The sequence below is a fragment of the Pinus tabuliformis genome, chromosome 4_1, assembly GCF_031772625.1.
Source record: "Pinus tabuliformis cultivar Carrire ecotype Pingquan chromosome 4_1, CPIR1, whole genome shotgun sequence".
In the NCBI taxonomy this organism is placed as follows: Eukaryota; Viridiplantae; Streptophyta; class Pinopsida; order Pinales; family Pinaceae; genus Pinus; species Pinus tabuliformis.
This window is the reverse complement of record NC_142303.1, coordinates 199,875,970-199,903,557: the sequence shown is the minus strand read 5'-3', so window position 1 is coordinate 199,903,557 and position 27,588 is coordinate 199,875,970. Positions and strand designations below refer to the sequence as shown.

General features: G+C 39.5%; 1 pseudogene; it reads right to left on the bottom strand.

Annotated features, from left to right (window-relative positions):
* Positions 1-27,193, bottom strand: part of LOC149174913 (importin subunit beta-1 pseudogene) — a 67,257-nt pseudogene extending 40,064 nt beyond the window's left edge.
* Positions 27,194-27,588: the final 395 nt, after the last annotated feature.

The following is a 27,588-nucleotide window of genomic DNA, read 5'->3' as shown; positions in this document are numbered from 1 at the left end:
CGCATAATCAAATCATTCGCATATCAAGCATAAATCGATAAGTCCACCGTACAAAAGTGCCAAATGATAACCCATGTGTTCATACATTAACATGCAAACAATATCAGCTGTATATCGCTCTAGGAATACAAGCAGAAATTAATCAAGAGATAAAAGTACCATTTATGACTAATTCTTACTCACAGAATTCAAGCAATAACGATCTATCTCTACTTGCTTCTAACATCTACCAACAGTACAGAAGTGCAACATCAGTAGCAGACGTTAAAAATGCAAACATAAATAAATCACGATCCTTCCATTCATCAAAACCTCCTCTGAGGGTGCAGAAGTGCATGTTCTGAGGACAAGTTTTTGACAAATTTCTGGACCCTTATCCAATGCAATGAGAAGGGTTGAAATACTACTATCTAATCTTAATAATAGTATTATTACAAAATTTAGGACACGGTTCTCAAATGACCGCCCTTTTTCTAATTCAATAAAATAAAAGCAAGAAAAAACAACTTTCTAAATGAAATTACTTCTTAATTTGGTCTCTGAAATTGCAGTTTTCAAGCATGGGCTTGAGAAGAGTCGGTTGGACGACTTTTGTGCTTAACTGGGCTGCGAAAATGGCATCCATAAGATTTGCCGCTACTTTCTCGGCCGCGTTCATGATGCATCTTACGGTCATGCATTGGCTGTGGGGCTTAACTAAGTAAGTCCAATAACTTTCCCAGTTTAGTCTAGCCAATGCCTGAATTGTCTTCCCGTTTGCTTGTGCCTTCTGCTTCCATTCTGCCTCCAACTGTAACGCGTTTGGTAAGTACCCCGGGGTGGACTCTGAAATCAAATTGGCCCTGTGTAAATTTTCATTTACACAGTCGATAAGTATGCTCGCCTGTGTCGCCGCTGACTCTGCTGCCTGTTCCGCCTGTGTGATTTGCTCGTCCCACTTATTGAACAGTAGTTCCTTATGATTCTCATTAATCTTGGGTGCCCCTGCTCTTTTCCCTTCCTCGTCATTTTGCCAAGCCAGATATTTTGTTACTCTCTTGTTGGCCTGGTCATAGTCATTCCGCAATTCCACCACCTGGCTGGTGATCTTGTCGCTCAGCTCATAAAAATGCCTCCACTGTGATATTCTGTGGACCATATCTCCCTGTTGCTGTGACAGTTGGTCGTTCAAGCCGATGGACTCCGAAATAAACTCCGTCAGCTTGGGTTCATCCTTGTGCATTTCTTGCACTATCTGCAGTTGTTTTTCTTTTTCTTCAATACTTCTTTGGTGGCTCACCCGCATCTGGCGAAAGCCTTCTTGTAACTATTCAAGCTACTTGGAGGCTTCAGCGTTCTCATTGGCTTGTTGCAACTGTTGTTGTAGCAGTTGTATTTTATTTTCACGCTCTTTTAGAAGTTGCTGAACTTCAGAAGCCTTGTCGATAGTTGCAATAGCATATGCTCCTGCAATCTGAGACAATTTCGTGAGATTGTCAGTTGGATTGTTATTCGGGTCTTTCCACAAGACATCTAGGTGTTCAGCATTTTGAGATAGTGCATCTTCAAGCTTTCTTTTCTTTCTTTGTCTCCTTACAACTGCCCTGTGCTGTGGGCTGTAGAATACGTCCAGTGGAGGGGTCTCTTCTACGCTAAGTAGAAGTTCTGAGGATGGAGCGATAGGAAGATGCTCCATTTCTGCGGTACTACTGACTATGGTTGAGAAGACCTCTTGCACCACCTGTGTGTTATTCATAGGTTTTTTCGGGACTTGACCTTCAAGATTAATTAGTTCATTGAAGGTTTCCCATTCTTTATCTAGTTCTGCTGTAACAAGAGGTGCTTCGGTGACGGGAGGGGGAACTTCTTTTGGTGGCGAGGCGGCAACTTGCTGCTGAGCCATCGAGCTTGACTGAGCCGTGTCCTTGATTATTTCTTCGTTCCTCTCTTCTTTGTGGACAGACTCTTCAGGATCTAGAGATATTTCTTTTACGGCGCTGGAATCAGATTTGGAGGCGCTGGAGTGTTCACTGAGGCTGATGTTCGGAGTCGGTTCTCTGGTAGCTATTCGCAGTGTTTCTAGTGGAACATTAGCCAACCTTCTTTCTCTATATAACCTGAATTTCCGGAGGTCGTCCGAGGACAGCCTCGACTGAGCTTCCTGCAAAACTTCTTCGAGCAAGTTCTTGCCCTAAAAGAGATCGTCAAACAGATCTTTTTGCCCAGAGAACACACTTATCCTGACGTTAGTTGTGAATTCTTGGGCCACCTTATTTGGATCAAATGGCCTTGGTGAGAATTTAAATAGTTGGAGACACGTCACATTCTCCACCTCGCCAAAAGAGTGTCCTACATCGAATAAAGAGAAGGCCCCACATGTGACTGGGAATTGAGGCCAAATGGCCTTCTTTTTGTTCTTTAGGTCCTTAGTTAAACCGCCTTCAGAACAAGTCTGATATGCGATCTCTCGGGCCAACAACTTATCTGGGATGTACAAGGGTAGGACATGCGGAGGTGTTGTGCTTCCAAAAACTCGGATGTATGTAAACCACTCTTCTCCAAACCATCTTACGATGGGGGTGATATCAATTTGTGCCTCGGGAGAGCACCTTGGGGGGTCTTTATCGTATATTATCTTATGTATGGGCAACATAAGTCCATGACAAATCTGGTAAAAATGGGGGGCGAACTGGGAATCCCACAAGATTTTATGATAGACGTGAATAGGCAATGGGTCCTGGGTAGTCCATTGCCAACCCATAGTAGGGAATTTCGACACAAGACAGACAGAATCCATTATATAGGCAGATAAATAAAAAGGCGGATAGACCCTTTGGGAGTAGGATGATCCAGGTGGATATTGGTGGCCACCTGTCAAGTCCACCTGGACCCCCACCATTGTCTTTCTCAGCATTTTCAGTTTCCTTAATTGTAGCACAACTTACTATTTTTAGCAGTTTTTCGGGTCCTGAACTTCCGGAGCCGTTTTGAGGCCCTAAACGACGTTTTTTGGGGAATCCGGGGGCAACACGAGTCCATGGAATGCTGGTGTTGCCCGTTCCAACAATGATAGTGCTCGGATAGATCTTTCTAATGAGCTATTGTACACGTCAAACGGAGATCATATGCCAAAGTTACGACCCCGGGAAGTTGATGTACCAACTTACCCCCAAACGGGGCCCACAGTTTGGCGTTTCATCTCCTAGGGTTAGGTTTTGGAATGTTAAGGGTTTTTCCATTGTTTCTCAACAATAAATAGACCTTCGAGCCTCATTGTAACACAGTTCAGAGGCATGTAGCCATCACATATCTTCTCAGAGATAAGCTACCATCGCCCTAGCTAGTTTATTTCCATTTCTGTCTGTAAGCATATTTCAATATTTTCCATTAATGAAATGAAGTATTATTTCCGCTGCATCTTTGTGTATATGGTTATCTCTGTAATTTGTTGCGTTCCTGTTTAAATCCGGATCAGTGGTATCAGAGCGGTCTGCTTTTTCTCTGTTTTTCTTTGCATGTCCCCAACAAGGTCGGGATATAAGGAGTTAGGGCTTGAACTGGTTGAACCTTTGCAAGACCAGCGTCGCAAATCCCGACGGCCTCCCATGGCGGACGAGAAGAAAGACGAGGGGGCAAGAGATCCCATCAAAATCTTGCTCGAAGAAGCGCTCGAGCGACAACGGAACGCGATGATGGACAGCTTTGCGCAGATCCTTCAGCGGCTACCCAGAAGCGGCGCATCGGCTTCCAGCAGCTCCTCTGGAAACGCCACACCCTTTAAGGTACAAGTTAATTTTGAAATCCCCATATTCGAGGGTCAGATAGACGCCGATGCCGTAGATAAATGGTTAAATCTGCTAGAGGGTTATTTTTCTGTTCATGAATTTTCGAGTCGGGAAAAGATTGTTTTTGCTCTTCTCAAAGCAGCCCCCCACGTCAAGGACTCGTGGGAAACCTACTGCGAGCAGAAGGATGAAAGTACTGGCTCACTATTTTCAGCCGCACCCACCTGGGATTCGTTCCAGGATGCCATCAAGGAGCAGTACTACCCTGTCGGAAGCTATGAGGATGAATACATAAAGTGGACCACGCTGCGGCAGGGAAGGGACCAAGACGTGCCGGAGTTCACCAATCTTTTCCACACCCTTCGCACAAAGTTGGGTATCAAGGATTCAAAGCAACATTTGATACTCAAATACCGTGGCTTCCTGCACAAGTACATCCAGGAAGAAATACAGTTCCTAAACATCCCCTCGCTCGGCGCAGCATACCGGTATGCCGTCAAGGTCGAGCAGAAGTTTAAACAAAAGAAGCGAGACTTTGGATCTGCGAATCCAAAGCAGGGGAAAGGTGCCCCTAAACCACAGAACAAAGGACAAAGCCAAGGCGGGACAGCCCAAGACAACCAGCCGAAGCTGCAAGCAAAGAGCAACGCCGCGAAGCCGAGAAAGGACACTGGAAAATGGTGCAAGTTCCATAAGAGCTCCACTCACAACACAAGTGAGTGTCGGGCCAAGCAGTCACTGGTGGCTGAGCTAAAGGTTTCAGAATCAGATGCATGTTCCGACTTTGAGTCAGAACCCGATAAGGGGTATGAAAAAGGGAAGCAGATCATTGATGCGGATCCCAGCGCCACTGTTGCTACCGCAAAGATCCAGAAAAATGAACCCGAAGATCCAGAGGAGGAGGAGCGTCTCTTCCACTCCGAGATGTGGGTAAAGGGCTCCCCGATACAGTTCATTGTTGATAGCGGGAGTCAAAAGAACCTCATTTCGGCAGAGGTCGTGAAGCGGTTGGGCTTACCGACCACAGAACATCCACAACCATACACCATTGGGTGGCTTCACCAAGGGCGAGATCTTCGCGTGAGCCAGCAGTGTCGCCTTCCATACAACATCAAGCCCTTCACGGATGAGGTATTGTGTGACATTGCTCCCCTTGAAGTTTGTGACGTATTACTAGGACAACCATACTTGTGGAAGCGACATGCTGTGTATGAATCAAGGCCCCGTGCTGTTATTATTACATTGGGAAATAAGTTGTTCAGGATACCAGAGGTAGCACCACCTACCGCCATCTCTTTGATTACTGCAAAACAATGCAGTAAGATCATTTCCAAAACCAGGAAATTTGTTTTCCTGATGATACGCCCTCAAGGGAAGAAGAAGACAGTGGCCGCGACCTCCAAACGGGGTCCCTCTGCACGGTAGCTACAGATGGAAAAGATTGTGGAGGAGTACGAAGACATCTTCACCTCCCCGGCAGGGGTTCCTCTGCACTGTCAAGTCAAGCACTCCATCGATCTGACCCCAGGTGCGCCGCTACCCAATGGACCAATTTATCGGCGCTCCGTTCTGGAGAACAATGAAATCAAGAGGCAGATTCAGGAGCTCCTGCAGAAAGGTCACATCCGTCCGAGTTCTTCGCCCTGTGGGAGCCCGATAGTGTTGGTACAGAAGAAGGATGGGACGTGGAGACTCTGTATTGACTATCGGGCGCTGAACAAGATCACTGTCCGTAATAGGTACCCGATCCCGCGGATTGATGACCTCCTAGACCAACTAAAGGGGGCGAAATATTTCAGCAAGATCGATCTGAAGTCAGGATATCACCAGGTACCAATTGAACCCTCAGATGTGTGGAAGACTGCCTTCAAATCCAAGGAGGGCCTCTTTGAATGGTTGGTCATGCCTTTCGGATTGACGAATGCTCCTGCAACCTTTATGAGGATAATGGATGACATCTTGCGGCCATTCACCAACTCCTTTGTAGTAGTATACTTGGATGACATTCTGATCTTCAGTCAGAGTTGGGAAGAGCACCTCCAACACATCCGACAGGTTCTCCAAACACTGCGGCAACACAAGCTATGTGCCAATTTGGAGAAATGCACTTTTGGCATGACCGAGGTTCAGTATCTGGGATACATCATTGATGAACAGGGGGTGCATGTCGATCCAGCCAAGGTCCAAGTCATTCGGGATTGGCCCTCTCCAACCACTCTAACAGAGCTCCGCAGCTTTCTAGGTCTTGCCAACTTCTACCATAGGTTTGTGTTGGGATTTTCTCATATTTCTTGGCCCTTGAGTCAAGTCACCAAGGGCGGGGCGAAAGCAAAATTCTTTTGGTCTGAATCTCAATAGAAGGCATTCAGGGAGTTGAAGGATCGCCTCTGCACGGCACCAGTGCTCGCGTTACCAGATTTACAACAACCATTTGAGGTCGAGACAGATGCCTCTGACTATGCTATTGGGGCAGTCCTTACTCAACATGGACATCCAGTGGCATATCACAGTGAAACACTTTCAGACACAGTCCGGAAGTACCCCACTTATGATAAAGAGATGTATTCCATTGTACAGGCCTGCCGACAATGGAAGCATTACATTTTGGGGAAGGAAACGGTCATCCACACAGACCACCGACCTCTGCAGTTCATACAGACCCAAGGGAAATTGCAGAATGATCACCATCAGAAGTGGTCTACATACCTGCAACAGTTTCACTTGAATATCAAGTATAAAAAGGGCAGCACCAATAATGTTGCAGATTGCCTCAGTCGACCACCAATCATGGCGCTAACCACCGTGCTCAACTCTTGCGGGCACGAGACTTCTGATTGGCCACTTCTCTACAAAAGCGACCCAGAATTCGGCCACACATACCAGACACTCTTGGAGGGTCGGCAGGTTGCAGATTTTCACCTCCAAGATGCCCTATTATGCCACCTCGGTCACCTTTGTGTTCGTTCAAGCGAGCGTGCCAAGATGATTTGGGAAGCACACTACAGTCGGGCTGCTGGGCATTTCGGGGTCGAGAAAACAGTGGCAGTACTGCAAAACTATTTCTATTGGCCGAATCTTCGACAGGATGTTGGGAAGTACATCCGATCATGTACTGCCTGTGCCATTGCCAAACCGACCATTAAGAAGCAAGGCCTCTATACCCCGTTGCCTACCCCTAGTCGACCTTGGGAATCCATCTCTATGGATTACATGTCAGGCCTTCCTTCCACTAAGCATGGAAATGACTGTGTTTTTGTGGTCGTCGACAGGTTCTCAAAGATGGCCATTATGATGGCCTGCAAGAAGAATATCACAGCAGAAGCCACTGCCAAACTCTTCTTTGAACGAGTGTGGGTGCACTTTGAGATCCCACAGTCTATCATCTCAGATCGGGACAGTCGGTTTCTCAGCACCTTTTGGTCCAGTCTCTGGTCAATGCTGGACACCAAACTCACGAAGTCCACAGCCTTCCATCCTCAAACTGATGGCCAGACAGAGGTTGTCAATAGGATGATTGTGCACATGCTGCGCATGTATAACTCAAAGCATCCACGCACATGGGACGAGAGCCTCCCCTACGTTCAGCACAGCTACAACCGAGCTCTTCACAGCTCCACTAGCCATAGCCCTTTTCAGGTGGGTTTGGGATTCCAGCCACTATGCCCCATTGATGTGGCCATGCCACTTGCAGCTACTCACATGAATTCAGCTCATGTCCAGTCCGAAACAGATAAGGCCACCAGCTTCATTGAGCGCATCCAACATATTCGCCAGCAGGTCCATGACATTCTTGAGAAATCAAATGCCAAGTACAAGCAGCGACATGATCAACATCGGGTGCCACACAAGTTTCAGGTGGGCGACAAAGTCTGGTTGCATTTGCAAAAGGAACGCCTTACTGGAGCCTATCGGAAATTGAGACCACTCCGATATGGTCCTTACACCATTACTAAGGCTATGGGAGACAATGCATTTGAGCTCAGCATTCCCCCATTCCTTGGCCTGCACCCAGTATTCAATGTGGACCGCCTTCGGCCATACTTTCCACCATTGCTAGACACATCCGACATTGCAGAACAGCTCAAACCCACAGAATTAAATCCAGATTGCATGGAACAAGCTGCAACTGATCGGATCATGGACACACAGATCAAGAACACTCGCCAACAGAATATCCAACTGTATCGAGTTGTCAAAGCGGGCCAACTCCTTCAGCAGGGCAAGTGGCTCACCAGGGAACAAGTTCAGCAGAAGTTTTCTCATCTCATGGAGGAGCTCAACGCAATGGGGACCATTGCTTCCTAAGGGGGGAGGAATGATCCAGGTGGATATTGGTGGCCACCTGCCAAGTCCACCTGGACCCCCACCATTGTCTTTCTCAACATTTTCAGTTTCCTTAATTGTAGCACAACTTACTATTTTTAGCAGTTTTTCGGGTCCTGAACTTCCGGAGCCGTTTTGAGGCCCTAAACGACGTTTTTTGGGGAATCTGGGGGCAACACAAGTCCATGGAATGGACTATGTTTCCCGTTCCAACAATGATAGTGCTCGGATAGATCTTTCTAATGAGCTATTGTACGCGTCAAACGGAGATCATATGCCAAAGTTACGACCCCAGGAAGTTGATGTACCAACTTACCCCCAAACGGGGCCCACAGTTTGGCGTTTCATCTCCTAGGGTTAGGTTTTGGAATGTTAAGGGTTTTTCCATTGTTTCTCAACAATAAATAGGCCTTCGAGCCTCATTGTAACACAGTTCAGAGGCATGTAGCCATCACATCTCTTCTCAGAGATAAGCTACCATCGCCCTAGCTAGTTTATTTCCATTTCTGTCTGTAAGCATATTTCAGTATTTTCCATTAATGAAATGAAGTATTATTTCCGCTGCATCTTTGTGTATATGGTTATCTCTGTAATTTGTTGCGTTCTTGTTTAAATCCGGATCATAGGATCTCTTAGAACGGTAGTGGAGGACCGCCATGTACAGAGTGTCAGAAAGGATTTTGGCCCAATCGACTATCTCAGAGCTAGTCGCGGCATCAATCAGTGGTAGCCATTCAGGTGAAAATTTATTGATATCTGGCTTACCGAATATTCTACAGAGCATGGCTGTAGCAAAGCAATATGGAGAAGTAAGAGAACCAGTGCTATACATACCGTTCTTATCTTTCTTTAATGGCTCATCTCTTCTTGACCACTCCTTAGTTGTGTCTAATAGGTCTAGATTTTCTGCTGCGAACTTCCCAACAAACTCTGCGTTGTAGGTCACTTGCGGCTCAGGTAGATGATACATGAGCTTCAGGTCTTGAGCTGCAAACGATCCCACGGGCCCATGTCCCTGGACTTTGAACTGTCTATGGTGCAACTCCGCATCATCTAGTATCCATTTGATCATGTCTGTGTATGGCAGGATCTTTGGCCTCGCTGCTATTCTATGGAGGAAAGAACATGCTAGATCTTCCAGGGATGCCTCTGAAGAACGTGATGCACCCGCGACAGCAGCAGTTACCTTGATTATTCTCGGATTTTCTTCCTCCAATATCCTATACATGCCTTCCCAAGTTGAGATGCCTGCATCTTTATTGCATGCAGTATCTGTGTAGAGGGGCGCCATCTCTTTGGTCTTTTCTCTTGTCTCTGAGCTCTGAGCTTTGTTCTTCTTCCCCATCTCGCTTAGCGTTTCTGTTCGGTTTTGCCTTCGCACTTTGCTCCTGCAGGTTACGAGCGAAATGGAAAGATTGATCAGAAAGGTGATGGGAGAGTTTTAAATGCAAGAGATAGATTAGATACGCCACCTTACGTGAAACAAATCTGCATTAAGGCACGCGTCTTTATGCCACTTAATAACTGACAACTAATTCATTACTAACATTAAAAGCGCATAATTTCCAAGTCAGGTTATAGTAAGTGGATTTTCTTTGGAAGGCGTGTGTGAAGGAGTCGTACTAAGGTGCTTTTATGACTTGCCAACGCATCCTCGCATGTCGCGCGATCGCAAAGGTTAGTGATCGCAGTATCGCAGATCGCAATATCGCAGATCGCAATGATTCAAATATTTGCCAACGTGCCCAGCCTCATTTCTGCGATATGCGATTGCGCGATCGCAACATTGCAGATTGGCAGACTTACAAGCTTTTCTTTATGGATGATAGTGTATTGCGATGCGATGTTGTTCATTAATACTGAGGCGGTGTGCATATTGGTTTTTAGAGGGGAAACGAAGGCATTTCTTTGATTTTTGTGAAGCAATCTTAGGATTTGCTTTTATGAACACAGGTCTAGGCTTAAGTTGTCTCAGAAAACTTTCCTAAGCTTATGCTTGCGATTTCGAAAGAAACCTTTGTTTTTTCAAAAACATTATCTAAGGGTCCCCATTCAATCTAGCATCGTAGCTGATACTAGATTGAACGAGGGGGGTTGTTGCTGGCCACAACACATCCTTAATGTCGTAGTCTATTCAACACTAATCTATAGCAACTCTATTAAGTTGTGTAGTTTGTAGGGATGTTTGGATGATAAACTAATACAAGGAAATAATCATAGATTTTTTTATATTCTACCTAATAACTATAATATCATGAATCAAACTTTCTTCAATAAATAGTGTTGAGCATATAATGTTAATGTAAGGAAATAACATATCTTATAACAAATCATTGTCCTATATATATTCTGAGTCCCTTCAAATTCAATACCAACTCTCTCTCACACCCACACACCCACACGCACACATACACACACACATACACACACACACATGTGTGTATATATATATATATATATATATGAAATGACTATATATTATACAACTTGAAAAAATTCTTTATTACGTAAACTATTGTTAATTTTAGTTAACAATGGTATGTTCTTTGCTTAGCACAATTACTTCAATGTTCTTTAGGAGCCCAATGACAACTTCCAATTTAGTATCCCAATAGAAACCACATTAACCATAAATCACAGTGACAACAAGTTTAGATCCATCATGAATCACAAATATGCAGAAGACAAGACGAGACAAGAGGCCATTGGTAAATTCCATTGAAAAACCCCAATATGGGGAAAACCCTTTGATCAACTATTTTTATTATTATATCAAATGTTGAGAAAAGATAGAGTGAGTACAAAAGTCAGAATTGACTTGCCAATGTTAGGATATTCCGACACATAGGAAATAGTTAAGTATAACTTGGTCTAGTGTAGAGTTAGGTAAAGCGCATTTCTTTACTATGTACTTTTGTAACTTACAATCTGATAGTCATGATATGTCGTGATTCGACGATTCATTCTCTCCTCGGTGTTACCAACACTTGATCCATGGCTTAACACTTGATTGGCCCATGATCTCTATTTGAAGAGCATGGAGGGTCATTTGTAGGGTAACCGTTCATGAGTGAAACTTATGTAAATTTTCATTCTTTTATTAATAAATTGCCTAAAGTGGTCGCGTTGGCTCAGGCCTTGGATTATTTCCCTCTTTGAGGATTTTAATCACGTCAACAATACTGGTGTATTGATCTGTGATCTATTTGTGAGTGGTGTCCTTTGGTGTTCTGTATAAGGAACTTACCCTGCAAGTTCCTACATGGTATCAGGGCCAAGTTGAGGGCTACATCCGTTGGTGATCCAAATCTGAAGCCGATAGAACTGCCTCTGACTATCGTTTCCTAGATCTACTGTTTTTGACTACTTTTGAGCCTAAAGTATTGCTCTATTGTGTCAGGAGAATATGTTCCAGTGAGGAACCCCTTTTGTTTCACGTGAAAATGTTTTCAGTATCCCTAGCTACATCATTTTTAAGATCTAGAGGTATACAATGTTTATTTGTAGTTTTTAGTTATTTTCTCCCTGTTTTTGTTGGTTTATTTAGCTCTTTGTTTTTTTATATTACCAGATCTATACATTTTATTTTTGCGTATTCTCTTTCCCCCGCAACTCTATGCGATCTGGGCAAATCAGAAATAGAAAGGAAGGATTTTTCTCATGTGCATGCTCTTTTCTGTTACGCCTTAGTGTGATCTTGGAAAATCAGAAACATTGAGGAAAATATTTAGTTACTGGCTAAAGCTAAATTCAATCTGTAAGGTTTGCTTTTTTTTCTTTTGTATATCCATGTTAGGTTTTGTTTTTTTATTTTGTAGGCAAAAAAGAGCTTTCTCAAGTAAGCAGGCACCCCAAAGGTTGAGTGACTAGGAAAAAAAAAAACGCCTTTCCTCTTTTCCAAAAATTACTAACCTTTTAATCTAGCTCACTTGGTCCAAAGCTACTTTATGAGAATAGAGGTCTTGAGTTCAAGTCTTTCTTTTTGTTGAGCTAGTTAGATTAAGTTTGGAATGGGGGCGAATTCTTTTTTTTAAATATAAAATTATCATTGATTTCCGCACATTCGCGCACTTCATCGACATCTTCAACAACGCTTCTTCATAAATCCATAAATTCTTCATCTAGAAGCCAATTTTTTTTTAATCAGCATATTTTTTTCAGATCTTTCCATTGGAAGAATTATTTTCAGAATCTATAGCTTCAGTTTCTATTAAAATGGAAAGTCCATGCCAAATTATTCTTGATAACACCAACTACTTCCAATGGTTGTCCTACATTGTGGATTTACTTAGAAGTAAAGGTCTTTACAGAATAGCCTCAGGCCAAGAAACCAAACTGAATGATGAAGATAAGACAGCCAAATGGGAAAATAGGAAAGATCAAGAACATGGGTTGATGGGGATGTCTATTTCTCCAAACCTTAGATTCTATATTGCAAAACTTGATACTCCTAATGAAGCAATGAAAGAGATCGCTAAAGTTTTTGGAATTAAAAATGAACTTAGAGCCCATAAACTCGAAAATGAGTTGCTTACATTGGACCCCAATAATTTTTCTTCCATTGAATATTTTCTTTCCAAGTTCAAGATCCTTAGACTTATCTTGGAAGGTGTTAAGGTTAAGAAAGAAGATCGTAACCTTATCTATTCCATTCTTACTGAGTTGGGACCAGCCTACTCTATGTTTGTTTCCACATTCTATTCTACAAGAGAAGCCTTCATTTCTCAAGGACAAGACTACAAGTCCTCTTTCTTTGATTCCTTTCATGATTCTTTAATAAGAGAACACGAAAAAATCTTACACCTTGGCCTTATTAATCTTGGAAACTCTTCTAAGAAAGCCTTAACCGCCCAACAACAACTGAATTCAAAGAATCCTAAGAAGTTGTATCCTAAAAAAAATGGTCCTAAACCAAACAAGGGTCCTAAGCAATTTTAGCCTCAAAATGATAAGGAAAATAAATTCAACAAAATGATAAGGAAAATAAAAACAAAGGGAAGAATACTGATAGAAATTTCCATTTTTGTAATCGAGATGGCCACTTAAAATCCAAATGCTTTAAGAAGATAGAAGCCTTGGAAACAGCAATGAAGAAGCATAACATCCATTTGGAGAAATCTTTAATTTCAACTTCATCTTCAGGAATAACACTTTATGCATGTGGTTGTCAAACATCTTGATCTGGATATGCACTAAATGTATCTTCTTCTTCTAATTCTCATGAGTGGCTCATTGATTTTGGAGCTTCTTATCACATGGCCAAAACCAAAGCCATGTTTTCTTCTTTAAATGATTGTAACACCAAAAATATATATGTTGGTGATGATACATCTCTTAGTGTTGTAGGGATTGGAACTTTTCATAACGCATTTAGGTGAAGGTAAAATCGTTGAATTTCACCTCACAATGTTGTAATTAAGGACCTAAGAGATCCTATAGAGATTTTATCTACTAGAATTGTTGATGATTCTACAAGGTTGTATAAGTTTAACAACTTTGGGTCATCAAATATTCCCTCGGTATTTGCTGCTCATAATGATGAAGTGAGCGAACTTTGGCATGAGCAATTTGGTCACTTAAACTATCGCTCCCTTCAGAATCTATGTAAAGAAAATATGGTGACAGGTCTTCCAATGGTATCTTGCAGAGATGGTGTTTGTTCTGGATGTATACTCGGAAAACATCATCATGATAGTTTTGAAAAACGTGCCTCTTGGCACGCCTCAGCCCCTTTACAGCTTGTACATAGTGATTTATGTTGTTCACTTCCAGTTGTTTCATTCTCTGGCTACAAGTATTTCTTAGCTTTCTTTGATGATTTCTCTAGACACACTTGGGTATACTTCTTAAAACTCAAGACTAAATTATTTAACATGTTCTTGGCCTCTAAGGCCTCTTTTGAAAAACAATCTGGACATAAAATTCTTAAGCTAAGATTTGATAATGGCGGAGAATGTGTTAACAAAAAATTCATCAACTTTTGCATTGAGAATGGAATTCAAATGCAACATACTATTCCATATACTCCACAACAAAATGGTGTAGCTGAAAGGAAAAATCGAACCTCAAAGGAAATGGTTAATTGTATGCTTTAGTCTAAAGGACTTGGTCTTAATTTTTGGGCAGAAGAAATTAACTATGCAAATTACATAATAAATCACACTCCTACTAAGGTTTTAAATAATATCACTCCAGAAGAAGCATGGAGCTTAATTAAACCAGATGTAAGTCACTTTCGTGTTTTTGGAAGTGAAGCATGGGCCCATATTCCAAATGAGAAACATAAGTCTTTAGAACCTAAGAGTGAAAAATGTATTTTTGTTGGATATTATGCAGATGTCAAAGGATATAGACTTATTCCACTTCAAACCAAAAATGTTATAATTAGAAGAGATGTAAAGTTTGCTGAAAATATATCGGCCTACGAGCCTAGTTCGGTGGATGAGCCACCTCTCTCTATCTCTTCTACTTTTGAAAATATTTCTTCTTCAGGTGATGAAAGTGAGGAAGACAATCCTCCCCCACCTTCTCAGGATCCTCCTTCAGCTCCTCAGCTTCCAAAATGGGTCCATTCTACTCGGAATGCAGCAGGCACTCTTGTCGGTGATCCTATAGATCAACGACCTACATGTTCTCAGTTAGATAGAGACTCTTATTTATTGGCTCAAGCTTTAACAACTTATGATCCTGACACCTTTGCAGAAGCTTCGGGCCATCCAGATTGGGATGCAGCTATGAATGAAGAATATCGTTCATTATTGGCAAATGATACATGGGCTCTTGTTCCTCTACCAAAAGGACAAAAACTTGTTAGATGCAAATGGGTTTACAGAATCAAGTATGGACCAGATGGAAAAGTTGATAAGCTTAAAGATCATCTTGTTGCTAAGGGATTTTCACAAGTTGAAGGGATTGATTATACTGAAACCTTCTCCCCTATTGCCAAAATGAACTCTATCTGCCTTGTTCTTTCCCTTGCTGCCTTTTTCAAATGGGAAGTCCATCAGATGGATGTTAAATCTACCTTCTTGCATGGGGACTTGCATCTTGGTGAGATGGAGTGGAGGAGTGATGAAATTTGTGCTGGGGGGCCTCTCTCAACCTTCCATAAATAATGTATGACCTTTTTCCTTCTTTCTCTAATCAGATCTGCCTCCTATAGCAATTATGTTCCCTCTTGTAACATTTGAAGAAAGCCTCATGTAAAAGAATTGTTTTATCCATATCTCTCAAATGGTAGCCTTGATTTACTTGAATTTCTTTTAGAATGTTTCCATCATTCTTATGCACCTCCCCATAAAATCTCTTGTCCAATGGATGCGTGAATATGGAAAAACATTAAACATGGTTCTAGGTGATGGAGGTTGATTTCTTGAAAAGTGTGCACTTTAATTTGTTTAAATTTCTTGAGCATGTTACCATCATCCTTATGAATTTCCCAATGAAACATTGCGAACAATGCTTGCACTTTTTTCAAGATATGATAAAAAAAATTCTCTCTTTATTTTGGTCTCCTATAGGAAAATATAAACCTCCTGTAGCATTTTAGGACATTGAGGAAAATGCATGAGAAAGGATTGGGAATGATGGGTGGATGTTGGAAATGGATGAGGGTGATGGATTGACATGGTCTTCGTCCTATTGGAGCATCTAAGAAATGGAGAGGAAATTCAAAGTTTGACTTCCTCTGACTCGGTTGTTTATCAATGTTTTCCTTTGGTGCTAAATTGTTCTTGGTGCTTGCAAAGGATGAAGAGCACCTACGTTCATCAGAGAGAGATAAATGGAACAAATATTTTTTTCCCTTTTCATTTTTAATTTTTTTCTTTTTTTCTTTTCTTTTTTTTTCCGAGGCCTACTAGCTCCATAAATGAGGTTTTGAACTAGTAGGTCAATTTAGTTTCTCTCTTTTCCAACCCATTGACTGTCTCATGGAGGTTTTCAACCAATGAGTCAATCTCATGCGCCTCAAATAAAGTTTTCACTTGCGATTTTATTTTCTGAGAAGTAGATGTAAGGAAAGGTTGTTTCATTGTTGCATGAAGACATTAAAGTTATTGTCAGGGTTGCATGTGAAGAGAGCATGTGTTTTTACACCGAGTGCATATAAATCTCTACCTCGATCTCTCATTTTAGTTATGATTCTCAGTTCACTAAAATCGTAACAACTGTGAATTATTAACTGTAACTAAGACAAAAATAAATAAATTTATGGGGTCTAATGGTTGTTTTCATGGGTAGGCTAAGGAGGCTTCTTACAATGGAATAGCTTTTTAGCAATAAGTCTTCAATTTATTTTATGGCTAACATGAAAAGGGAGTATTTTTCTCTGTATTACCACTTCACCATAGTATTTATTATCTTCTTATATGTTTTCCTTGATTTACTATTCCTTTTTATTTTAAGCCACCAAACTTTAGAGCTATGACTTTTTAATTAAGTGGTATAGTTTTTCCTTTTTTTTTTCATTTTCTTAAATATTTTTTAGCTCTTAGTGTTGTTTGGTTGATTTTACTTAGGATCATCTTGAGTTTTCCTTTCATTTCTTTATCTCACCTTATTGGATGAGGCTTCATTAGTCATTCATAAGAGGGTATTATATTTTATGTGAACTAGATGGTTACCTAGGTGAAACTATGCATATTTTTATGTATGGTTATGATGTGGGATACACTATTAGCCTTGATATCCAATAATATACTTTAAAAAATTCTAAGATACACTTATAAGATAATACTTAATATATGTTCCCAATGATGAAGGATGAAAAAATAATAAAATATTTACTTAGTTAACAAGTGTTAATACTTAAAGAGGAGGATTCCAAGATGGGGGTGACTAACTTCAAGATGTGTTTAACGGGTGTGCAATGAATGTTTACATAAGGCGGAAGGGAAGGAAGGCTCCCATTTTGTGAGGTATAAGGAGGTGCTGGATGTGAATTCATTAATCCTCTAGCTGAATGTGTGCTCGTAAGGTTAGTGGGTTAATGATGAAATCTGGGTTCTTGGAATGTGATCTTGGAGTGACACTGTGGAGGCTCGTAGTTTTTGGTCATAGTAATGTTAGTTTGTCTCAATTCTTCAGTTCTCTCATATTTAGAGAGTGGTGGAAAAATTTCATTTCGCCTTGCTCCACTGTGAAAGGCCTACAAAAGCTTCAAGTTCTTATGTGTGTGTGTTTGGGTCTTTTGTCCACTTATAATCTTCTCGTTTTTCCTCTTTTTGTAGTCTTAACATGGAATTATGATACACATCACTAGGTGAGAAATAATTGGTCTCAGAGGTTGTGTGGAGGTCTAGTGGGAGTCATTTAGACTCCTTTTTGGCTTATGTTTGTCTCTCATGTGTCTGTTCTCCAGCGTCAAGGACTTTCACTCGTGCCTCTATTCTGAGGAGATTTCTGAGTCAATGGAGTTGAACAATGATGAGTTCCACACACATGGTTCATGTTTGTGGATGTTCTCGCCTCCCTCTAAGAAATACTGTGGTGCTTGTGAGTTCTATGGGAAGGATTATGCAACTTAATCACAGGTGGGTGTCTTCTTCACTTTGGTCCTTAGCTTGCCCTGTGGTTCTGGAGATCATTGTTTGTCCTCCATTAGGGGTGTCTTCTTTGGCTCTTGTTATATGACCTCTACCATGTCATTCATATTTATAGGCCTTCAGGGGGGGAGCTGTGCTGAGTTAGTCAAGAAGAAAATGTTTCTCGGGTAGGGCTATGGAAAAACCTAAAAGGCATGGGCATGCTGCTAGGGATGTAAGTGGAGCATCGTCAGAAGATAGTGGTGCCAAATGTGGTGGGATTTCAGTTCAGGGTGGACATGCAGTTGGTAGTGGTAACTGTGGTAATGTCATCCGTGGGGGTGGAGAAGGTGTGAGGGGTCGAAGCAACATGGAGGGATGTGCATGCAAGTTTTCTCTAATACCTTCTGTGACATGCACCAATCCATTCTAGGTCACCTTGACGCACACCACAATATCATAAATGAATAGCATGAGGTTTTCATTACCACGCTAAATTAGGTGTGTTACCCTCAATGCCATGTCATTGAAAGGATTGTGGTGATTTGGCGGGATTAGTATTTACTCTTAAAAAAGGTAGAGAAGCTCGAAACATGGTTATCTCACTTCGAGCAACATGTTGTGTGTTCATATCGTCCCCTCCCCCTCGACGGACTAGGTAAGACAATCCAACATGAGTTACTTATGATGATTAAGCATGACCACGCGTGTTATTCTCATTTTGTTTATCTTTTGGTGCTTTTCGTCTCTTAGGATTTTCTTTTATTTTTTTGTAATATGGTGATAGCATTGGTCAACAAACCTAGTTGGGGTGAGACTACTTGTATTTTGAAAACTAGGTACTAGCTTTTTTATTAATGAATAGATCATTAGCTTATAGAAAGAAAAAGAAGAAAGGTTATTAGTTCAAAGTAATTATATGCAAAAACCTCCAAATGTTTTTGTGGACTGCAGGAAGTCGAATATCTCGGTCATATTGTATCTCATGAAGGTGTTAATGTAGACCCTAGAAAAATTAAATCCATTAAGGTAAAATCCTAACATCCATAAAGCATTTGTGAGGATTTCTCGGGTCGACAGGGTATTATCACAAGTTTTTTAAGAATTATGGGAAAATAGTAGCACCTATAACAATATTATTGAAGAAATATGTATTTTCTTGGAATCGAGAAGTAATGAAGGCCTTTGAATATCTTAAAAAGGCAAGGTGCCAAACACCGATCTTCTCTATGCCATAATTCACAAAAACCTTTATCATGGAATTTTGTGCCTAAGGAAATGGAATTGGTGTTTTTTTAATGCAAGAAGGAAGACCCATTGCTTTTGAAAGTCGTCCAATCAAAGGAAAATATTTATACTATAGTTTTTAACCCTGTAGAGAAATTACCTGCATAAGAATTTGAAAACACAGAAAATAAACAATAGCAAGAGCATAACACATAAAACAAATATACACAGAGATTTCCCCTGGACCCAAAAATTGAGACTACCAGATTGATTTTTCATTATCTTCCTTTCAGTGTTACAACAGATATATATACATGTTGAAGCATCCAATACCAAGGATCGTAAACCATCGTGCCCAAAACCATGTGAGGAAACCATGCACAAAACAATAGGTACGTCCCCCCACCTAATACACGTTCCAAAAAAATTCTCTCGGGCGTTGCCCTAGACCCCATAGAGGGGGGATTACCTACCCCCTCAAGCCACCTGTAGAGGGGGTGCTTCTGCCCCCTTGTGACCCCCCCGCTGCACAATCAGTGCAATGAAGGGGGGATTCACTCCCCCTCTAACCACTGGATTAACTAGGGTAGCTATTCGTGGAAAGAATATAACAAAACCCAACATTCTCCCACTTGTTGTTTTCTTTCCACAAGGGGACACATGAGAGATTAGTCATTTATCCATCCCTGTAACACCCATTTTTTCTCTACACCAAGAGAAATTCTCAAAGCTCACATATTTTGTCAATGCATCTGCAGTATTCTTCAAAGTGTCCACCTTTACCAGCAACACCTTCTTTTCTTCTATCATATCCCTCACAACATGATACCGAACATCAATGTGCTTTGTCTTTGAATGTTAAACAGGGTTCTTTGCCAAGAAAATAACACTTTGGTTGTCACAGTCTATCCTTATAGCTCCCTTTACTAACCCCATACTTGCACGCAATCTCTGCAACCAAACTGCTTCCTTGCTTGCATGAATGGCTGCCATGTATTCTGCCTCTGTAGTTGATAGTGCCACTACAAATTGTTTCTTAATCATCCAACTGACTGCACCTCCAAATAGGTTAAACACATACCCACTTGTATATCTTCTCTAATCCATATCTCCGGCCTAGTCTACATATACAAATCCACGAATATCCAACACGATGTCCAATCTTGGTATTCCTTGGTAGTACAAACCATAATCACTAGTGCCACACAAATACCTGAAAACCTGCTTCACTATCATCGATTTCTCCTTCCCTCATTTTGACATCAACCTATTCAATACTCTCACTGCATGTGCAATGTCTGGTCTAGTACAGACCATTGCATACATCAGGCTACTGATTGCACTTGCATATGGAACATGGGACATGTCCTCTTCCTCTTCTTATGTCTTGGGACACTATTCAATAGTTAACTTCATACCTACAGGAATAGGAACCTTCACCAATTTACTATCATGCATATTAAACCTCTGTAGTATTGTCTTAACATAGTTCCTCTGGTTTAACCAGAGCTTCCTCTTTACCCGATCTCTTTTAGTTTCCATTCCCAAAATATAGTTTGCAGCACCACAATCTTTCGTGTCAAATTTGGAGCACAATTGGGTCTTCAAATCATGGATAATTTCTTTGTCATTTCCAACTAGTAACATATCATCCACATACAAGACCAAATAAATAACAGGGTCACCAATTAAATTAAAATACAATCTTCTTTGCTTCTAGTGAAGCCATGTCCCCATATAAATGTATCAAATTTCTGATACCACATCCTTGGTGACTATTTTAACCCATAGAGAGACTTCTTTAACTTTCATACCAGTTCTTTCTTATCGTTCACCACAAAAACTTTAGCTTTATTCATGTACAACTCTTTTTTGTGGCAGAATGTTTGGTTTTCCAACAAAATAAAGTTGAGACAATTAAGGCCCCAGGTCTGTTACAACCTTTATCCATTCCAAGTCAACGTTGGGAGCGGGTTTCAATGGATTTTATTGTAGTTTTACCCAAGTCCAAAGGAAAGAGTGTCATCATGGTGGTGGTTGATAGAACTACCAAGTATACACACTTTTTTCATTATATCTCCCATTTAGAGCCCACACTATTTCTAATGCATTTATCGAAACAATTGAAAAGCTACATGGAAACCCAAAGATTATTGTAAGTAATAGAGAACCCATTTTCATTGGAAATTATTGGATTGAATTATTTTCTTGTGTGGGTACTTAGTTAGCTCATAGTTCATCTTATCATCTTGAATTTGATGGGCAAACTAAGATAGTGAAAAAATGTTTGGAAGGATATCTTTGTTGCTTTGTATATGATAAACAAACATAATGGTTTAAGTGGTTGCCTTTGGGTGAATGGTGGTATAACACTTCCATACTATACCAAAAATTACCCCATTTATGGCACTTTATGGATATCATCCGCCGTCCATTGCAGCATCTTTAAGAGAAAATTCTAAGGTTCAAGCAGTGGAAGATCACATCAAGCATCAACAATAGGATCTCCATTTCTTAAAGGATAACCTCACTTTGGCGCAGAACAGAATGAAACAATAGGTCGATCAACATCAAAAAAAAAAAAAAAATTGATGTAGGTGACTCGGTATTTATACTACTACAACCATACAAACAAATGCTCCTCCACCAAGCTAAGAAGGATAATAAATTATCACCAAAGTATTTAGTCCATACAAGGCATTACAAAATATTAGTACTATGGCATATAAAATGGAGCTTCCTGTATCTTCCTTAGTGCACCCATTTTTCCATGTTTTATAGTTAAAGACAATTATAGGTGACAAACTTCGATTTTAATCAATATTTCTAGAACTTGACGAGGAAGGAAAATTTATATTGGAACCTGAAGCAGTCACAGAAATAAGAGCTGGGTAGCTACGCAATCAATCAGTTTTAGAGTATCTCATCAAGTGGAAGAACTTACCCACCAAAGATTCCATATGGGAGGATGTGAATTTTATACAGAAGCATCGAAAACTACTCATGCATTGAGGACAACACCTTTTTGAAGGAGAGGGGCATGTTAGGTCCCTATAATACTAGTGATTCCACATTACTATTGTCATTGTAACCCCTTATTTTTATTGTTGTGCCCTAGTTCTCCCCACATTATTACTATTGTGCCCCATAGAAGCCCACTATTGTTATTGTTGTGCAATTTATTATTATTGTTATATTGGCTTTGATTATATTGTTCCCCCTTAGACTCCTATATTTAGAAAGGAGGCTTTGTCATTTGTATCGTACAAGAATTGTTCATTTGCGTAATGTAAAGGAGGTTTCCCACTTAAAGAGGATTCTTTTGAAGTCATTGATTTATCCTTTATTCTATTTTGTGAGCTGGTTGCACAACATTTGCTATGAGAGCTTTGGATTCTAAGGTTTCGCTTCTCCAAACAGGCCATCGTGGAATTTTCGCTACGACTTTTTTATACAATGTTTCATAAGATAAAAGTAAAACCCATTCGAGTCAAAATATTGATGACCCTTGGGTCCTGTAAGAGCTTGTCTCACTATATTTTTAGATATGAGATCCAAGGAATTTAGGTTTTGTGCAGGATCCTGAATTACATCCCAAATATGTGACCTTGGGAAAATAATCATAACTTTCTCTGTGTGTATTAGATTGGAATTGGCTAAGATTTTATAGAAAAAGGACATATTGTAGTTTTTTTTGCATCATTTTTAGGTCCAAAGATTGAAACCGTGACACGTGGCACTTTGTACAAGTTATCTCTATTTAAAATGTATATAATGAGGTCATTTTGGTAGTTTGGGAATATATCTTTCTTGGAGAATCCAATTTCGATCATACTGGTCGCATCGAAAAGAGGACTTAGTGGAATACCACAGTTCACAATTTCATACCTTGGAGATCCACAATTTTAGAGATACATTGATGCAATATCGAGCTCATACAAATAAAGAAATCGTGTGTAGTCTTTTTAAAAAATTTCATACGTTTTGTTTGAAAAATTAGTTTGAAGTGATTAAAAGGGAATATTGAAGAAAATTATTTTTAGTTGATGCCCCAAAGAAAGAAAATGGAAACACCTAGTAAGAAAACCAAAGGGTTTACTATGACACATGAAGGAGAGGAGAAAGTCCAATAGGATTTTACCTTGTGATTCTAGAAAATATCCTCTATCCATGTCAACAAAATTTGATCATGCCACAGGGTGTTGAATGTTTTCTCAATGCTTTCGCAAGTGAACCCTATTGGAAATTATCAATTTTACAGCAACTTAGAATTTCAACTTATGGAAGGAGGAGGAGGAGTGATTCTTGTTGATGAGTGAGGTATTCCAATTCAGAAATAAGTGTATTCTCTTATCATAATTCTCATACTCACAACAAAACTCCAAACTTAAAATATTTTATGGTTCTACTATAGGATGTTTAGTGCAGGAATTTAGCAAAAATTCACATATTGTTTGTTTGTAAGAGGTGAGATATAAAGTAATTCCCCCTTACCTGCAGCCTCCTTCAAAATTATATGGTTTTTATGCCAACAATGTTCAAGATAGGGCCCATTTTTTCCTCTTGGGACAATCCTGTAAAAGACAGACTATCTCCTTTAACACCTACTCTATGTCTTGTAGCACCTTTGTTTCTCCTCTAACACCCATGCATGATCTTATAGCACCTACAAATAAATTGTATCTATTCTCTAGTACCATAGGCATCCCATGGTAGCATCTAGCTCTTACTTTTGTACATTCATGGCTTTCTCCAATTGTTTCTTGGGAATGAGTAATTGTGAAAATGAATTTGAGCATATTACTTTTATTCCATTTTTTGGTAATCACTTAGAGCGTTTTTAGTGACTTGGCCTTTGCATAAATTTCCTATTTTTACCATTGTCCCCACTCCTCATAACCATCACCCTTATTATTTGACTTTCCCACATTGCATGAGTGAGAGAGTTAGCTGCAATTAACTAGTTAAGGGTGGTCGAGACTCGTGACCTATACCTAGCATATAAAAACTCATCTCTCATGCATTGGCAACAAATTTATAGCCATAATACACTCAAGAGAAGATTTAAAGAGTATTTCATATGTCTACCTACGTGATGGTTTCTAGATATGCATGCATGATGTTGCTCGGATTCATATCATGATGGATTGAAGATGTTGATTGCCTTTGTTTTCTTATGTACAAGTCTTCATAGAAAGATGATTCTTTTAATGATAAAGGTTTTGTGTGTGAAGGATTCTTCCAAACGTTTAGTACACCAGAGTAGGAGTGGATGGATTATGAGTTGGTGTGCCCTTCTCATTTTATAAATGGCTTTAGGATGTTCAAGGTGGCTCACTCTTCTGCTCTGTGGGTGAAAAATTTTGATGTTCATTTATGTTGTAACTGTACAAGTTGTTATAGGAGGAATCCTCTTCTAGTAGAAGTCATTTAATTCATGTTGGAGACCTCATTACTAAATGTGGTATTGATGGAAAGTCATAGGAGGTATGAAGACAAAGAGGTGGTGTAGGTAGTGGAAACGTTGACGACAAAGAATTTCCTGATATTTTTCATGTAAGGTAGAGTGGAATTTGAAGATGAATCTTGGTTAGATGGAGTGGATGAGTGATGAAAGTGGTGTTGGGGGGCTCTCTCAATCTTCCCTAAATATGATATGACTTTTTTTCCTCTTTCTCCAATGAGATTTTCCTCTTGTAGCAATTATGGTCCCTCTTGTAACATTTGATGAAAGCCTCGTGTAAAATAATTGTTTTATCCATATCTTTCAAATGGTAGCCTCTATTGACTTGAAATTTTTTGAGAATGTTTCCATCATCCTTACACACCTCCCCATAAAGCCTATTTTCCAATGGATGCACAAATATAAAAAAACATTAAACATGGTTCTAGGTGATGGAGTCTAATTTCTCAAAAAGTGTGCAGTTGAATTTATTTAAATTTCTTGAGCATGTTACCATCATCCCTATGAATTTCCCCATGAAACATTGTGACCAATGGATGCACGTTTTTCAAGATATGATAAAAAAATTGCTTTTTGTATTTTGGCCTCCTGTAGCAAAATATAAAACTCGAGTAGAATTTTAGGAGATTGAGAAAAATGCATGAGAAAGGATTTGGAATGATGGATGGATATTGGAAATTTATGAGGGTGATGGATTGACATGGACTTGGTCCTATTGGAGAATTTACGAAAAGGAGGGGAAATTCCATGTTTGACTTCCTTTGACTACGTTGTTGATCAATTTTTTCATTTGGTGCTAATTTTTTCTTATTGCTTGCAAAGGATGAAGAGCATGTGCATTCATCACAGAGATATAAATTTAATGAATATTTTTTTTCCCTTTTCATTTTTTGTTTTTTCAATTTTTTTTCTAGGCGTACTTGCTCCCTCAATGAGATTTTCAACTAGTAGGTCTCCCTCGGCGTCTCAAAGGAGTTTTCACCTAAGATATTTTTTTTTCACTTTCTTTTCTCTCTTTTCCAACCCATTTACCATCTCAGGGAGATTTTCAATCAATGAGCCAATCTCATGCGCCTCAAAGAAGGTTTTTAGTTGAGATTTATTTTCTTATTTTACTTTATTTTCCTCTTTTTCCTTTTTTCTTGTATTCCTCTATCCTACCCTACTTGAGAAAAAGGAAAGTATCTTTCAAGTATAGGAATACTTCCAATAGAGAGAGATGCATAAAAAGATGATACGCAAACTCATGTGTAAGCTCAAAATTTGTGCTTTTGCATGTACTTGAATGTGGGAGACAAAATTATTTGACTTTGACGATATAAAACACAATTTAGGAAGAGAGTGATGCTCCATCTTGTTGATTTTCTGGAACCAAACCGCAATACAACTTTGATGCCTTTGGTTCGCTTGCTCATATGGATCATTCTTCATGTCTTCTTCTACTATGACATTCAAATCTTCCTCTTTTTGCAAATTATTCTCTTGAATATATGGAAGATTTGATGGTAAACATGAGAAAATTTCTCAATCTTTGATTTCTCAATCTTGTCTTCATCAAGTGCAACCCATGATTCTTTGGTCTTCTCATTTGAATCTTATTTCTTTTAATGTTTTCCTTCAATGACACCAAAATAATATCTTTTGTGTAATACTCTTCCTGAGCTAAGACGAATACCATTGAGATCAATAGGAGATGTTAGGAAGTGTTGTACCTCAACATTATAAGTGAGTTGAGCTACTTCCTTGTGTGGGTTTTGAAATGGTGGTACAGGTAGTTGAGTGGGAGTGGATATTTGAATCAACTAGGGAAGAAAACAATGCATACTTTGACACCTCCCGAGAAATGACTCCAAAAAGTGATGAACCTAAGTATTGCAACAATAATGTTGCAACTCCCCAGGCTACCAATTTTAAGAATCAACCTGAGCTTCATGTGGAACATACAGTATGTCCTTATTTCGTTGATCTGATGTAATGGAGAGAATTTCATGAAATCAAAGCCTAAAATAATGAAAGAAATGGAAATAATACTTTGAAAACAAATTGATCCTAGGCAAGAACAACAATTTGTAATTGAAATCCTAACAACATGAATTCAAATAAATAGGCCTAAGCTACTCTATAAAAAGGCATGTCCTAATTAGTGTTTATTCTTCCTTAATCATGGATTTAGAGCCTACGGGTTATGATTCAAGATAAGAGACAAATATGTTCAAGTTTACATGGCTAATGATTGCCACACAGAAATTTAAAATGATGTATATCCACTCAATGATCGAGTCAGGATAAGTATAATAAATATTATCACTTAATTTTTTCACCTTGCTCTTCCTACTTGATGCACAACGGATGTTGACAAATGAAGCAGCAAGCGGCAGGCCAAGATGATTTGTTTCCACAGAATTTTCCACCGCGGGACGGATGTTGAAAAATGAAGCAGCAAGCGACAGTCCAAGTTGATTTGTTTCCAAGAACTTTCTGCTGGAAAATTCGCCTCTGGATCCAGGCACAACGGGATTGGTGTCATGCTCGAACAAGATCAAAACTATCTTGTGTAATTAACCTGCAGTGCAAGGTAAACATTAATTCATACTTTCGAGGATAAAAAACAAACATTAATTCATACTTTTATTGTGAAATTATTTAATGGATATCAATGAGCTAAGGATTATATGTTACCATTGTAACTTGTCGCCATCAGGATCGGTGATAACCTGAATGTGTGAAAATTTTAACAGCTTAACAATATATGAATTTAAATTCTATTCTATAAAAGGAAAGATATTGATTAAAATTGAGTAACTTACCAAAGCTACTGATGTAGGTTGCTGCAAGGGTTCAAAGGGCTTGTGATAAATACGGGTAGGTGCGTGTTTAAGCTTATCGGCCATTACTTCATCACCTAAGTCAATTTCCTTATCCCTTAACAATATCCTCAACTTCATTACTGGATTGAAATAGTCCACAACTTGTCCGGTAATGCAGATTCAGCTAGTTTTTGTTTGACCAACTCCTTTATTTTTTCCACTTCGGTCTAACGGAAAACAATTATTAAAACATGAAGAAATGTAACAGAAAGCATGTATTTTTAATAAATAATTAATAGATTTATAAAAAAAATTAATATAATAATAAAAGGTAGTTATTAAATAGTTGAACAAAAAATTTGAAACACAGTAAACAATAAAATTTATAACTTGAAATAAAATAAAATCTCTCAACCCAAGTAGATGGGTTGAAACATACAAGTAATAAAATGTTACTGAAGAGATCCTAGAGAAACTAG